Raw genomic sequence first — 8,552 nt, forward strand, 5'->3', positions numbered from 1 at the left:
TCCAGGTATAGTAGAGACTTCCCCTCCACCGTCACCTTGGGTAATAGCCCTAAGATAATGCTCTCTAAGGTTACCACGTACAACAATTTAACTTGGAGGGGAGAGTCGCAGATTGGACGTACACGCAAGGGAAGAGTAACAAAGCTCAATCCCCTTGAAGGTTCCTCAACATGGTCAAGCTGAGGTTTACCTTCAAGTGATTCCCGAGCACCTTTCAACACCGTTTGTAATACATGTAAATTACTCTACCGTAACCAATGAAGTGGGGTCAATCGCTTCATTGGGTCTGATATGATCTTGTGCTTAACTCCATTGTTAGAGGATATTCCCATAACCAAACTATAATAAATGGATTTAATCCATATCATAAGATTCTATTGTTTGTTTGTAGCTTTGGAAAGTTAACTCACTTCCCTATTCCAAATCCCTAGAACCTAATCTAATGTAGGTCGAAAGAGCACTTAAATAATAAAAATTCTAATTGATTTTATTAGCGTTGTTTTTTTTAAAGCTATTACTTACTCAATGGGTAGTTGGATGTGAAACTTATGGTGTTATGATCTGACTCAAAAATTTTATGCAATCAAACATGATGCTGTGATATTTTCATTTCGATTTAAAATACAAAGGTTCTTCTTTAAAATATTAACTCCAGAAATGCACCACTTCTAATTTTCTAATGCAATTCAAAGCCCTAAGTGCCAAACCATGCAATGTAGTCTATACACAACTTGCTTGAAAATTATGAAAATGTAAACTATGAAATTGTTTTGTTCATGTTATGAAAATGAGAATTCTAACTATGCAAATGTAATCTATGCAAGAGAATTATTCAAAACAAACACAAGATGACTCCAAGTCAATGTAAAAACAACAAGACTATTTTCCTTCATCAATGTAACTAAAGAACCAATCAAGTGTAAGTAAAGGAATTTGGGTAAAAATTCGAAAGATCAAATGTGATGACACTCAAAGGCAATTAAATCTCAGATACAATTCAACCCCCCTCTCCCCCCCCCCCCCCCCTCGGTGATTGAGGGGGAATTGTTTTTGCAAAAATGAAAGCAAAAACATGCAAAACTGGTTAAGAAACTAAGACAAACCTCTGAGTAATGACCAAAGGAAATCGAATTAAGTATTTCTCAAAAATAAAATTCAAAACACCCAATAAAATTGACAAAGACTCTATAAGGCTCTAAACAAGCTTAAGAAATCATAAAAACAAAAAGTTTGGACTTCAATCAGAGAAACCCTAGATTTTTCAAAAAAATTACAAGGTTGCACATGTCATCAATTTGATTCAGTGCACATATGCACTGTTGCTAAGGACTAAGTGCGAAAATATGCACTTTGTTACTAAAGAAAAAATGTGCAGTCTGAGAAAATCTTAGAAAAAATAAAAACAAAGGTCTCATACCAGGAATTGAAATTATTAAAAGGGTGTAAAGGTGTCAAGGGTCACAACAGGACACAATGGAGCACTCTCATTCACCGGTATGGTTTCCAATTTGTTAGGCGGACAAATCAATTCTTGCTAACAAGAAGGATCTCCCTATATTTCCAACAAAACCTAGTAACAAACATCAAAATAATTGCTACCTTTCTTTAGCCCATAACTGAAACATGAAACATGTAGTACACGAAGAATCACTTACCTATTAGTGATGTCCTTGTAGAATTCCTTTCATTACCTTCCATAGCTAGCTTTTCCTCAATGCCTTAAAGGCTTTCCCAATGATTTCCAGAGCTTCTCCAAATGATGCTCCAAAAGAGATCTGCATAGACAAAAACATTCAAAGGGATCAAAGCATCTCACATATAAAATAAAAGGTAAATGAAATCCCTAACTTAATATACAACATATAGTTGAATCCATAATTAGTTATAAACCATGCGAGTGATCAAGGAATATCACAAATAACATCAAAATAGATGCAATTAGGAAATAACAACTACTTTGTATGCATTTCAAAGGAGAATACACTTACAACATGGTTGCCTTGATGTCACAAGCCTCTTCCATAGTATTCGTTCCTTCCCTTGATGACAAACACTTCAGACCCAAAATCAACAGCATAAGTTTACAAATCCAAGTCCCTCCCATCCTCTAGTCTTATGCTCAATTTATAGACAAGAGGAGGAGGTTCCTAGTTCCTCATCTCAAGGGATATGATTCTTAAGAGGAGGAGATTAGTTCCATGAACCAAGGGATGAGGCGTAGTTATGTATTAGTTTGAGGTTTCGAATTTGGATAAGATTACTCCATGAAAGCTTCTAGAATTTTTTATTTTTATTTTTACTTGCGTGAACAATATTGCACAGTTTATAGTGGAAGACAATGAGCATAATTACGTAGGCCATAATGGTAGAAACTACACATGTGCAAGTAATGGTTAGGGAAACTGAGCAGATACTCAAAAGTGGTTTTCAATCAGTGCAACCAAAAATTCCTTTTTTTTTGTGGTATTGTTTTACTCCAATATTCATAGGGGATTCACTTGAGACACTCATCAAATGGAAAGAGATATGAATCAATAGTCATGGTGACCAAATTTAGTGTAACATGCACCTTGGTTTGTTGTTGGCATACAACTAACACTTGGAAATTCCAGCATGGCCCATGCGGTCCCTTCTATGATTTCCATGTCACATTTGTACTTGGTGGTTTGAACAATGGAGATTGAGTTTGGGTCATCAAAGAGCCTATATTTAGTTGGAACAAAACTTAGCCATATGTCCTAACCCTCCATTGTTCAGTTGACTGACATTTTTTTTGGTGTTCACCTGGGTACCACTCTAAGGGTTTCAAGGTATCAATGGTTTTTCTTGAATTATGTGGTCACTTGGCCCCCATTAAACCTATAATTTCCTAATTAGGATGCTTGTCATCTCCATGAGGTAGGCTCGCACATGTATAATGTCTGATGTTTTTGCTCAACATTATATATTTCTTGTCATTTTCGCTTCTTCTCTGAAACTATGCTTAACTAATTGGTATGCCTTGTAGGACTTGATAAACATTAGTGTTTCCATGGTAGGTTTTGGATAATAGGTGCAAGTTCTTGGCGAACGAAGGGTTTCAAATTTGAAATCAGGTTTCTTGTTTCGCATAGGACCACAGAGGTAATGTTTGGAACTTCTATGACCATTCTAGTTAAGCATATTGGCCTTTTCATCAATTTGAAATTTTAATCTAGGTTTTCACAAACCCTTTTCTCGATTCCAGATTCTAACGAATTCTACTTTATAGTGCTAGCTTTGGTGAGAGCACATGTAATGACTCATTTCTTTCATCAAGTTGCTCGATTGTCTAGAGTATGAAGAGAGGGTTGTAAAATTTCCCTTTTATTTAGCCACGACTCTTGGGTATTCAAGTGTTATGTGATGGAGAACTTGGGAATTTATTTGATTCTTAATTTCTATTAAGGGTTAAGACCCATCTGGCTATGGCTGCTCTACTGAGGTCATTTTCATTTTTCTCTGTTGTTTAGATTTTTTATTTTTGCACTTGTGATTTTAACTAAAACCCCAACGTAGTATCTTTAACTAATTTCCAACATTTGTTTGTAAATAACTTGCCTATAATGACTACACTAATCCTTATGTTCTCTTATGCGTATAGGGTTGGAACGAATTCCGAACTTGGCTTGTGACAATTATAACTTGCAAATTATTTTCCTTATCTTCATACTGTAGTTTTTCTTCTTTCATTAACCACTAGAAATTTCTAATTCCAACTTACCTATTGTTACATATAGGATTCTTGGTGCAAGGGAGAGTAATTCTCACTAGAGTAAGAAGTTTAGCTTCTTTTCAACACTTTGAATTTTTCTTCACTGTAATACAGGTCAACTTCCTACAAATTTCATACTATGTATGCCTAAGCTAAGGGTTAGCAAATTTTTTCTCAAACCCTAAATAGGGTTTCTTTAAATTTAGGCAGTCTTACTGTACTTACCATATGAGGATAGTAATGCTAGTTAAAACTTTGATTTTTTTTTTCCCATTATTATTTAAGTTATGGTATGGAGCCTCATTTATAATAGAATAAACTCTTAGTTGAATTTGAATGTATATATATATATATATATATATATATATATATATATAGATATATATATATATATATATATATATATAATGCTCATTCAATGTCGCTATGTATTATTCCTATGTATATACTCTTTTTGGTTGTCTCATAAAGAGACTAGTTATTATGTTTTGTGATACTTTTGGTTATCATTAAATAGTAGTTGTAGAGACATATTGTCTGTGCCTCCTGTACTTTCTTATTTCAACAAAATTCATGTATAATTTTGTTATGAACGAGTTGTCGCTCTTACAATGTAATTGTCTTTATAGTTGTATCCTGCTTTATAACTATTAGGAAATTTGATGGATAATAAGCCTTACTGGTATGTCGACTTGTCTAATTCCTTGATTTGGTATTCGACTATTTTTATGTATCATTCCTACACAAGTTCTCCTAATATATATCAATTCATTCAAGTAATGATATTACTATTGTATGTTCATTATACAAATACACAGTTTCTCCAGAAACTAGAAACTCCTTCATGTGAATTCGAGTATGATATTATCATACTAATAGGCAGGCATAGTATTTGTAAACATAATTTTATTACTTTAGTAATCATCGATTCTCTCTTACCTCATACATATTAAGGGATGCCTCACTTTCACTAAGTGTTTATTTATCTCCAATTATTGATATCAATATTCCTTTATTACTAACTTACAATTTACCTTCAAATTGTTCTTCCTATACCATCATTGTTGTCGAACTTTTCATCATGCATAACTATTATAGGTTCTATACTTGATATTCAAGATTATAGGAAGATTAGATTTTGATTTAATTCTCCTATCTACATTCATAACCAAAACAAAACATTTTGGTTCTAATATTTTGTGGATAATCAAACCCCTAGCTAGACTTACAAACAAAGGTTTTTAATTCATGTATAGATAGAAACCACTTAATATCTCTCGGTTCTATTTCTAAAAGCTCTAGTTTCTATCTATATACACATATTTTACTCATAAATATTGAATGTAATTTTGATATTGTTAAATCATACTTGTAGTTTGCGTCAGTTAAAAGAATATAATCCAGAAATGCATTCTCATGCAAATAATATGTCTATTTCTTTAGCAAGGATTTATTCCATTGAAACATAGTACATGTATAACATTTCATAAATAAATCACTCTTCTTATAAATCTCATCTCCCATTTAATGCATGTAGTCATTTATAACATACAAGTATCCTCTTTCTTTTCTATGCGTTGAACTCTATAAACATATAACCTCTACTATCTCAATTGGTTTATATCAATATTCTTTAGGCTATCATGCCAACACACATGCAGTTAGAATCAATAGTCAATATATATGTTCTCTATTAGGAATAAAACTAGATTATTTATGAACACTAATTTGTATATTCAGAGATCGAGACTTGCATGCAACTTCTGTAAGTACAAATCATTCCATTTGCATACCATTTATCTAATGTTCCTTGGTTAATAATTTGATCTCTTTTTTATACAAATGATAACATTATACAAAAATCATAACCTGTATACAAACATATAATTATATCTGCAAAAGTTATTATATCATAAGAATATTCTTATGCATGTACACAACCATTTGATATCATAAAACAATAACATAGATATATACAATAATTTTGTATGCAAGTTGCAACAATATTTATATTAAATAAATCCAGAATAATAATCACTCATTTCTATTATGTCAATTGATAATAATAAATAACTCAATATTAACCATAGAATAATGGAATAATTTCATTTAACCAAACGCTTGGGGAATATTTAGGAACAAAGCACGTTTTACCCAACCATGAACTATATCCAATAGTTCCACCCAAGCTAAGACCTTCTTGCCTTCAAGAATTAACAACCTCTTTGGTTCTTGTTACTGCTCAAACTAGCAGGGGGCCTAAAAGAGACTCTTAAAGGGACAACTACTAGGTCACGGGAAACAATGGAGACTTAGCCCACTGTCACCTCATTTAAGACTCCCTACTCTTTATGGACTTTCACTGATGGGAGGAGACCCAATATATGGAAATCACTTATGAAGGATGAATCAAAAAATGGATGTGAAGTGACCTTAATGATAATTTTAGTAGAAGGGTGTTAAGAATGTAGATTACCTACTCTTCAAGCAATGTAAAAATATTTCTAGGATAAGGAGGTGAGGATTTGAGGGATAGGTTAGAGTAATATGCCCTGTAAAGGAGTTTCACAATCCTAAAATCCTTATTGAACTTGACTTCCTGAATGGTTCTTGACGAATTGACCTTTCAAAGGTATGGGACCACACAGGACCAAATGGATGCAACCAAGGTTAGGGGGATAGAATATAACAACCAATGATGTTATTAACCTATACAAGGAAGGGGAAAGGATCAAAGCTAGAGATTCCAATTGAAAGTGTCAAATTTATCCTAATGAGGTGCTAGCCTTGGGAATACCAGGGAAATGTTTGATCTTAGAGTTAGGGCTTAGGTTATATTACAACTCCACCGTCGGAATGGCTTGAAATTTGGAGGAGGCCTTGAGGACACACCAACGTAGGAGAGGCTAGGAGATAAAAAAATTTCTTTGGCTATTTTGTATGGAAATTGATGCCCTAGGTAACCCAAATTGGCTAGAATTAGAAAAGAAAAGGGAAAGGTGGATAATGATTTTCTTTGAGTGATAACCTATTGGCGGACCAATGCCTAATCCATTGGGGAGAATGGAGTCTAGGAGAATGATGAGAAAGGAACCCGTATTTCAGTCAAGGAGGCCTTAAGGACTACTTCTCTTAGTCTTTAGGGAAAGAAGAAGATACCTTAAAAGATTTAATACTTCACTTGGAAAAAGAGATGGCTTATCAAGATAAATTCCCTAGTGGAATTATCCCTAGGAGATTTCATTCACATACATTTCCCAAACATCGATAGATGTTATATAGAAACAATAATTCTTTCCCTATTATAGCGAAAATCCCCTTCAATGCATATGAAAAAAGTAAATAAAAAATATCATTAAAAGTTTGTACTTACATGTAATATAACATATCCAACCATAAACAATTTGACAATTAAGAATCTGCAAGATAAAATTCTCCAATCCAAACATCAAAATTCATCCATGCTCGAATTCTTAATCCCAGAAAAAGTGTGAAATTCTCTAAAGAGAAGAGTGATCCAATCCAAAGTGGTGATGAGAAAATGAACTCATATCACTTATATTTATGCACTAATTAGGAGTTTGAATTAGTCTCTTAGGCCTACATAAGCCCAAAAATAAAATAATGTGCTAATAACCTAAATTTTGGTGACAAGCCCACCAAACTAGCTCATGAATGAAATAATAAGCCTCTCAAGAGGTCAAATGATAAATAATACATGTCGTAGGGCCCTCCAAGAGTCCTGACGAGGTCCATAGGTGCCCTAATGAAGACTAGGACCCTCAAAAGTGATGGATAAGAGGGTGCCTCCTTGTTCTCCTAACAATAAACATGTGGTGCTCCTAGTGGGTGTGGGGGCATGGTAATAACCTCATGGGTCTCCAAATGAGTTGAAGGTGTATGTATACCATTGGTAAGGGCTCAGATGAGGGTGTAGGTTATGCCACATCATCCTACAAGTCTTGGGTTAGCTTCCAAGTGCATGGTACATCTGTGGGGTTAGCTAAGAAAAGGTGAACTAGGTGCATCTTCCTCGTCCAATAGGTGGATCTTGAGCCAATCTCTGAACATCTCTCAAGATCCATGGAGTGTTTTCTACTACTGTGGAGGCCCATGGCTCTTAATACACACCCTACATGTGCTAGTGTATCCATCTGGATATTTAGGACCCCGTATAGGGAGACCAAACCCAGGATGGATACCACCTTGCAATCCTGCATAGGATCCAATGCATTCCCTAGTATTCTAGTACAACAAGTCATCAAAGAAATTGAATAAAAGAGATCACAAACCATGGACCATAGGTGGGAAATTCATAATGGCTTGTCCTTCCATAATGGTCTTTAGCATGTGCTAATGTCTCCAAACTCCAAATGGGGTTAACTAAGTATCCCATTAGGTGGTTTCTACTTTTAAAGGGGATAATGTGTCCAAGGTACATCCTTTAAAAGGTGGTGGCATGTGATAAATAGGTGAATGGAATATGGAATGAGAAGAGGAAACCCCGGGCCACATGTTGGAGTACAAGGGCAGCTAGTCAAAGGGAATCCCACATTTGGGTATATAATGTATAGGAGGGAGAAATTATGGTACACGGGGTGCCTCAACCTTGATTTTTCCACCCTTATTTATATGCCTTTTTCATTTTTATGTTATTTCTTTAATTAAATGCTCCAGACTCAAGGGGTAAGAGCACGATGTGTGAGATATAGGAGTGGATGCCCCCTTTTAAGGTAGGGTGGTTCATTTCCCACCAGGGGTTGGGATAATCATGGGTTCCTATATGATGAAGGAGGCCCATAGAACTTGTAGGAATCAG

This window comes from Pinus tabuliformis, chromosome 2_1, assembly GCF_031772625.1.
Source record: "Pinus tabuliformis cultivar Carrire ecotype Pingquan chromosome 2_1, CPIR1, whole genome shotgun sequence".
Taxonomy (NCBI): Eukaryota; Viridiplantae; Streptophyta; class Pinopsida; order Pinales; family Pinaceae; genus Pinus; species Pinus tabuliformis.